We start from the raw sequence: 8,574 nt of genomic DNA on the forward strand, positions 1-8,574 counted from the left end.
TCTGCTGCGCCCTCGCCTCAAGTCCGCTGCGCCCCCGCCTCAACTCCACCGCGCCCCCGCCTAGATTCCGCTGCGCACCCACGTCAACCCCACCGCACCCCTGCCTCCACTCCACTGCGCCCCGCCTCGACTCCGCTGCACCCCCTCTTCGTTTCCACTGTGCCCCCGCCTCGACTCCGCTGCGCCCCCACCTCAAATCCGCCGCGCCCGCGCCTTTATTTATCAGTGAGCGCATTGCCACGTATTCAAAGTAAGTAAGTCAAAAAAGGCACACCATTTGTGCGTCCTTGCTTCGATGGAGGCGCCTCGACTATTGAAAAAAGAATATTTTAACCGGACAAAACTAGGTCAAGTCACGTCGCTATTTCAATAACACATTTCGTTAGGTAGACTTTTATTTTCTTTACGTGACCACTTACGTAGATTTATATCAGTCTTTCACTACCTATACTTATACTTAGATGTCTTCACAACAATCCCTGCTTACCTGTACTGTCTGATTTCTTTGTGTTTCTTTCTGTGTTCTATTGTGTACAAATAAATAAATAATAAATAAAACAATGATATTACATATTTATACAATCAATCTGTCTTGCGCGGGTTAATGTAATGTTGACAGCAAGAATTCCCCGAAGTGCCTCTAGTCCCCAAAGGTGAAGGTGAAAGGGTTAAACCAAGAATCATAGAGTTCTCCTACGCAGTAGTTCCTTCAAATAACGTCGATGTGTGTTTATACAGATTGAAAACACTAACTCTGTTCCGGGCCACTGCATAACTAATAATTATTTGTTTAATGGGAGTCCTTATAGGATTGATCTTGATTGATTGATCATTCTTATTTTGTTTTGATAATTTGGATAGTAACAACGCAGCACCGCAGAATAAAAAATAAAATTACGTATATTTTATTTATTTTTATTTTATTTTCTTCAGGGAGCTAACAGCTTCAATTACAAATAAATACAAAGGTAGTTAGCAGAAGGCCAATTACAAGCTTCCACATGTAAAAGTGAGATAAATCTAGTTCATACGCTGGTGAGGAGCGGAGAGTTGCCGTTCTATACGTAGTATTATTTATTCCTTATTCTATGCTTTGGACTTAAATCATTAAAGGGGAGAGCGCGCTGACTGCGTCTCTAGTTCTATTAGAAACGCAATTATAATTGTTCTTGTTTTTTTACGAAAATAACTACTGAGTGTCCAAATGTTTACTGTCATATTTACAGGCTTCGTGTTGGAAAGAAAACAGTTCTTAAGTTTCCATATACTTATTATTTTATAATTTTTAAATTTACAAAAATATGTATGACGTGTGGTACGACAAACGGGATTTTGCAATGGCTTGGTGGGGGCCGACGTCGATCAACTTGCTTATTGCCCGCGCGCCTCTTCTCAGGCCCCTCGTCTATGCTTGGACACATATGATGGCTTTCTTGATTTAAAAGGTTATATACTTACATAATATATAACTAGTCTGTATACGTTCTCTCGGAGGAAATATGGAGCATACTCCACCACGCAGTTCTACTGCGAGTTTCAAACAGTTTTGTCAGACTAAATTGTGATTTCCGAACGAAATAATCAAGCCTGTAACAAACCACGTAGGTACATACACAATATGACAAAAAATCGTCATCTCCCTAGCATTATCCCGTTTTTCACAGGGTCCGCTGACCCAACCTGAAGATTTGATAGGTCCGGTTTTTTACAGAAGCGACTGCCTGTCTGACCAACCCGCGAAGGGAAAACCAGCCCAATACAAGCAATATAAAATATTATGACAAAAATGTTTCACGAATACTCATTGAGGTATACATTGGAAAAATGAAACACCGTATTTACAGGCGTAAATTAAAGATAAACTCAAGACTATATCCCAATTGAGGTCGCCAGAGGCACATCTATCGCAAGATGAACTAAGTACCCACACCTCACCGAGCTTACTGTGTTTGTTTTCTGTGTGTGTGAATCGAAGATGAACAAAATAAATAAGAAATATGCAATGAAATAAAATCTGTCATTTAAAAATATATTCCAATAGGAATATCACAGCAAAAGCTGGATTCAGGCGGTGACGTCATGTCTACGTCACATGGGATGGTGACAAGCAATTCCACTCGCGACTAGTCGCGTCTCAATAGGCAGACTTATATACAGAGTGTTAGGAAGTCGTAACGAAAAGTTTGAGGTGTGATTCAGACCATGATTCTGAGAATTATCCGTCGCAAAAGTATGAAACTGAATATAATTGTAAAAAACACTAAAATTTTCATGAATTTTCCGACAGGAAATTCGATTTAACGAATACTGTGGGGGATGATTGAGATGATTATTCTGAGTTAATATCAAGTGGAATTTTCCATCGCAAAAGTATAGAATTGGAAATAATTTGAAAAACAATAAAAAAACATGAATTTTGCGACAGAAAATTTCACTTTTGATATCAACTCGGAATCATGGTCTGAATCATCCCCCTGAGTATAAATGCCCTCATATTACTCTTGAAGGTGTCTGGAGAAGGCGCTCTCTTGATCGACTCAGGCAGACAGTTCCAGTAATTGAACTAAATAAAAAACACACACATATAAATATATAGGAAATAGAAATCAAGTCTAATCACTAGGCTTTGCGTCAGAAAACAAAAAAACAAGGCTATTTTCGGCATACGACCCTTTAAAATTTTTTATTGGATGATGTACATATCGTTGCTGATGTCGCGAACTGACGTATCTGCAATTTTTAGCGAAACTGATTTGCACCTTTTAAAATTGTCAATAAGACACAAATCACTTTACCAAAAAAAAAAAACAGAAATAATGTTTATAATTGTTCCGAATCGTACGCGCTGTCAGATTTTGCAGTTTGTATAGAATTAAGGATAGTGTCACATAACAAATACTTATGTTCGACATTTCTTTGTTTACTAACTCTTCACGCTGGGGTGGTATCCGATTTCGTCTGTTCTCAGAGGGACTGTAACCTGGAACGTGACAGAGGGCAGCAGTAACTGTCAGTACTATTCAGAGGCGGAGGACAGGAATCCTACTCTAGTCGCCGACTCTGAGCGCCATCATACTCGCGTCAGACAAAGTACTGTGGGGCGGAAGGCATTAGGGAAACCAATGCCCTATTTTTCCCTAAAAAGTAGCATGGAGAATGCTACGCCAATAATAGCGTGGCTCTACGTTCATTTAACACTTATAGATAAGTAGGTTTGAAATAGACTACTGTGGGCGCCATCCCATTCTTACTCGTGTCAGACAGAGTATTGCGGGGCGCAAGGCAAGAGGGAAACCACTGACATATTTTCCCTAAAAACAGTAGCATGGAGAATGCTACACCGAGAAGAGCGTAGTTCTTAAAGTGACGTGATATTCTGTAATAGTGATACAACTGAAAATTCTGACAGCGCGTACGATTCGGAAGAATCCTGATCTGCTTTCAACTTAATGTATTTTTCATGTTTCCATGTTCTTAAGGTATTTTGCTGACAAAGTATATTTCCTTCACGATCCAAAAAGTGTGGATATGTACATTAAGTACCTAAATATCTTAGGTTATATTCTAGAGTTTACGAAAAACATAATAAATATTTCTGCTTATAAGTATTTCTGCTTTGGCGTCTGAAGAAGATAAATGTCATTACCAAAAGAGCCAGTGTATCAGTATAATACTTAAGCATAATGAATTATTAATTGATTAATTACATTAGACAAGCCTTGTGAAATAATAATGATGATATGTTCCTCTTATTACAACATACATAGATAACAAGAAAGTTTCAAAGAGGTCGTGTCCCAATAGACTTTGTATTGGGATATAGTTGGGATATAGTTGAGATACAGTCAGATATTGGACTTGGTAGTAAGGGTTAGTTTGAAGTGTAGAGATACGAACTTTCAGTGTTTAGTTCAGGCAAGAACTTTATACAGAGTCACTGTGATTATCTAAATATATAAAAGGAGAAACTGACTGAGTCACTGACTGACATATCAACGCACAGCCTAAACGGCTAAACGTAGGCATTTGAAATTTGGACAGGACGTAGCTTAGGTACCGTAAAGGTACACTAAGAAAGAAGTTCCCGTAATTCTCACGGGAACGGGAATTAGCGGGAAAATCCTTTTGTATGAAAGATCTAAACCACTTAAGATAGACGCTTGAAATTTGGCATGCAGGTATCTTAGTAAATTTAAAGCTTAGTTGCAACAGGATATTGCAAAATTCCCACGGGAACGGAAGTTAGCGGGAAAAAACATTTGTATAAAAAAGTCTAAACCGCGTAAGATACGAGTAGATGTTTTCAATCTAGCATGCATGCATACCTTAGTAAATATAAAGTTTAGTTATGGCTGTATTTTGAAAAATGGGAGTTAGCGGGAAAAAATGTTGTATGAAAAAATCTAAACTGCGTAAGTTAGATGCTTGAAATTTGACATGCACTCCCACACACACAAAGATTTCTCTTTTATAACACGCCACGCGAAATTGAAAAATTGCTTCTATGCTGTTCTGGGAGCAAATAAAAAACATAGAACACGTTCAGCTGCTTGTCTTCCCGGGCATGTCGTAAAAACCGACAGAGGGATTGCGTCCTCTAACATGATGGACTAATGTTATGGGCGATAGGCTGATCCCTTATCACCATAAGGTTCATCATATCTATCTTGGACTTCGTATCAACAGTGGCTGTAAGTTGTCTTTGATTACTTGTGGCTCTGCCCACCCCATTTGGGATTACGGGCGTGAGTTTATGTATGTATGTATGCACAAAAAAAAACAACAACCATAAGTAGGTACTAATTAGTAGAAAAAGAAATGCTTCTCATTTTGCACAATACAACTCAAAACACCCTTTTCCGAGAAAACACAGGCTTGGATTTCAAGTGCGTTTATTTCCGTATCACTATTCTCAGAAAGGCTTTATAAATAACTTCCTTTGTTCATGTACATCCATACTAATATTATTATAAATAAGAAAGTGTGTGTGTCTGTTTGTTTGTCCGTCTTTCACGGCAAAACGGAGCGGAGGTATGCGGACTATTTGTGACTAACAAAAAATCGTGTATCATTTTATAGAAATCTGCCCCTAACCCCTTCAAAAAGGCGGTATAATTCTCTCTGTCTATTTGAGAGCTGCGCACTTGTCGGTGGAGTAACCGTCATTCCTCTCTTCTTCCCGCCAAAACCTTCACCTCCCGATACGACACGACCTGCACCTTCTCTTTTATTTGTTTCATAAATGTTATCCTAGGTCTACCCCTTCCTCATGGTATAATTCTATATGGGACTTTTCGCAGTTTTCAAGGCAGGAAGCAAAATGGTACTTTAGGAAAGGAGAAGTATGTTACCCTGAATTTAACGCGAGCGAAGCCGCGGGCAAAAGCTAGTTTATAAATACATTTTATTCACCTTATACGGTCCGTCGCTCAGTGTATCTCACGCACCGCTAGCCATCTAGGTTGTCTAGATAGACTAAGTCTAGATTCTAAAGAGCTATCTAGGGCAGCTGTGGGCAGATGTCTTACTAGTATTTTTATTTTATTACACATTTGCACCTGAATAAAGACATTTTACAACTCTTAGGACACTAGGTCGCCCAATCAATAAAATGTATGATGTATAAACACTACCTTACAACTATGAATTCACAAATACAAACAATAAAAATAAATAATAATTAATAAGTACTTTCTTTTTTCTAATTCATGTTTGGATTATAGATAATAATTTAATAAATATGTAATTTTAAATTAAGTATATGAATTGTACATTATGCAAGCTACACCATTATTGCAATCGTATTTATACCAGTTACGAGTATGACAGTTAAAGTTTATATATGAAAAATTGTTATATAAAATATAGGAGAACCAATTGATAAACACGTCCCGGATATTTGCTCGATTAATGGCAATGTGGTTGCTCCCTATTACATGGGACTTCAATATAGCTGATGAGGAGGAGTAGGAAGAGTCTATTCCATGTTTTTAAGTATTAAATCAGGTCAGAGCGCTAGGCTCACGATCTGGAGGTCCGGGTTCGATTCCCGATGAGGTCATTGTCGAAATCACTTTGTGAGACTGTCCTTTGTTTGGTAAGGACTTTTCAGGCTTGAATCACCTGATTTTTCGAAAAAGTTAGATGATTCCATGCTTCGGAGGGCACGTTAAGCCGTTGGTCCCGGCTATTAGCCGTAAAAACACCTCCACCAACCCGCAGTGGAGCAGCGTAGTGGAGCATGCTCCATACCCCCTCAGGTTGATTGAGGGAAGGCCTGTGCCCAGCAGTGGGACGTATATAGGCAGTTTATGTATTATAGTCATCAAGTTTCTAGAGATTTATCACAAACAGTTATGAGAGGATACAAAGGATGTAACTAGAAAGTTCCTATGCCTTTATGAAAGTGCATTCAAAGACGTTTCAAAGAAATTCTTACAAGAATGCGTTTGTCATTTGAAATAACGTAAAGTGTTCAGTACGAACAAGGGAAGTACTGAAGTTATGCTTGATTTAGAAATGTGGTTTTAATTCGCAATATGGTAGTTTCCAATTAGTTAAATCAAATACTTTTTACTAAGCATCGAACCACGAAATTACTAAGGAATTACACACATACAGGTTGCTTTTTCATACAAATTCCTTAGTCTTCTTCTTTCGTGTGGGTTGTGAGGTGCATTATCAACCCTGGTGTCAGGGATATTATTGAGCTGCCAAAGTCCCCTAATCCGGCTCATATAAAGACAACACACTTATATCAGTAAGTAGTAACCGGGATGAACGTCATAACGTGCCTTCCAAAGCACAGAACCGTATGGTAACAGGTAGGTAATTAGCCCGTCGTCCACATGTTAGAGGTCGCAATCCTTATGTCGGAATTCCTCTGTAAAATTTTATACATGTTACTGTCTGTGTGGGATGCGGGCAGGGCAGGACCGATCGTCGTGGAGATCCTTGGGGGAGGCCTATGCCCGGCGTCGTACGGCTGATGATGATTACTGTGTGTGTGCGTGTGTGTGTATGTGCGTGTGTGTGTATGTGCGTGTGTGTGTATGTGCGTGTGTGTGTATGTGTGTGTGTGTATTAGTATGTGTACTTACGACTTGTACTTTTTTTGCTTTCGCACTTTGTCGATACTTTTACTTTGGAAAAAGCTGTAAGTACAGGGGAAAGCGCATCGGAAAATACGCTGTAAAACTCTCTAGTTATCTCGGGAGCCATATTTCAGGGAGGGGATATAAATACAGCCAAGAATTCGACATCAAGACGACGAGTTTACGACCACAAGGGGACTATCTACGATTGCTATTTCCTCTTATAATCGCTGCATAAAAGTCTAACTTGAGAATTACGGGATAAAAACGGAATAAGGTAGAGGTTACACGCAGTAAACTTTACACGCAGGAATGTTCCCGTTGCATAAACTCTTTAATAGTAAAAACACTGGCTGCTTTTCTTTTTCAATTTGCTCTGGTGTTATCTGCAAAAAATAAATTACTTTTCAAAATTGGCTTAGGTACTAAGTTAGCGCTTTTTGAACGTCAAAAATTAAATTAATTACATATTATGTAACTAGCTGTAAAACTACTACCACATCGGAATCTGTAACGCTGAGGGAAAAACGTGGCCAGAAAACCTCCCAGCGCAGGGCCCTAGTCCTACTTCATGTTTTCATTTCTTTTTTTTTAATTCTGCCTAAGGGTTAGGTAATAAAGCTCGTTTCCAAAGTGGGGTGTTACGCGGGCGTTGCGGCTCAGTTGCGTTGTCGCAACGGACTGTCTCGTACTGAGTGTCATGACGTCATAACGCATCGTGTCGCATGTTCTAATTTGTATGTAGAATGACGCAGCATAACCGAACCATTTGCCGGTTTTTTCTCTCTAGTCACGTCGCAGTAACGCATCGTCGTTGACGGACGATGCGTCTTTTCAATCGGACGGGTGATAGGTTAGGGCTTTCAGATATACGTAGGAACATTTGCCACGTGTAGGCCCTCAGGCGTCATAAAGTACCCACAACTTTTTTCAAACAAGGATTCAGGAAGTTTGCTAAAATTAGAACAGGAATATTTATAGCGACTGTGAGTGTGTGAGTGAGCCGTGGCAGCCCAGTTGGTAGAACGCTTGCCTCTCACTTTGAGGTCGCAGGTTCGAGGTCTTCACCAATGATTGTCGAATTTGTTTTCGAATTCATGTTTGGATCATTAATGATTATCACATGCTCAGCGGTGAAGGAAAACATCGTGAGGTAACCCATATTCCCGAGAAATGCATTTTTGGAGGCATACGACCTAACCTAACATTATAGAAGGAAAAATTGAAGGGAAGAGAGGAAGGGGTAGACCTAGGATAACATTTATGAAACAAATAAAAGAGAAGGTGCAGGTCGTGTCGTATCGGGAGGTGAAGGTTTTGGCGGGAAGAAGAGAGGAATGGCGGTTACTCCACCGACAAGAGCGCAGCTCTTAAATAGAGAGAGAGATGACCTAACCTGTATTGGGCTGGTTTACCCTTCGCGGGTTGGAAGGTCAGACAGGCAGTCGCTTCTGTAAAAAACCGGACGTGTCAAATCTTC

This window comes from Pectinophora gossypiella, chromosome 2 (assembly GCF_024362695.1).
Source record: "Pectinophora gossypiella chromosome 2, ilPecGoss1.1, whole genome shotgun sequence".
Lineage (NCBI taxonomy): Eukaryota > Metazoa > Arthropoda > Insecta > Lepidoptera > Gelechiidae > Pectinophora > Pectinophora gossypiella.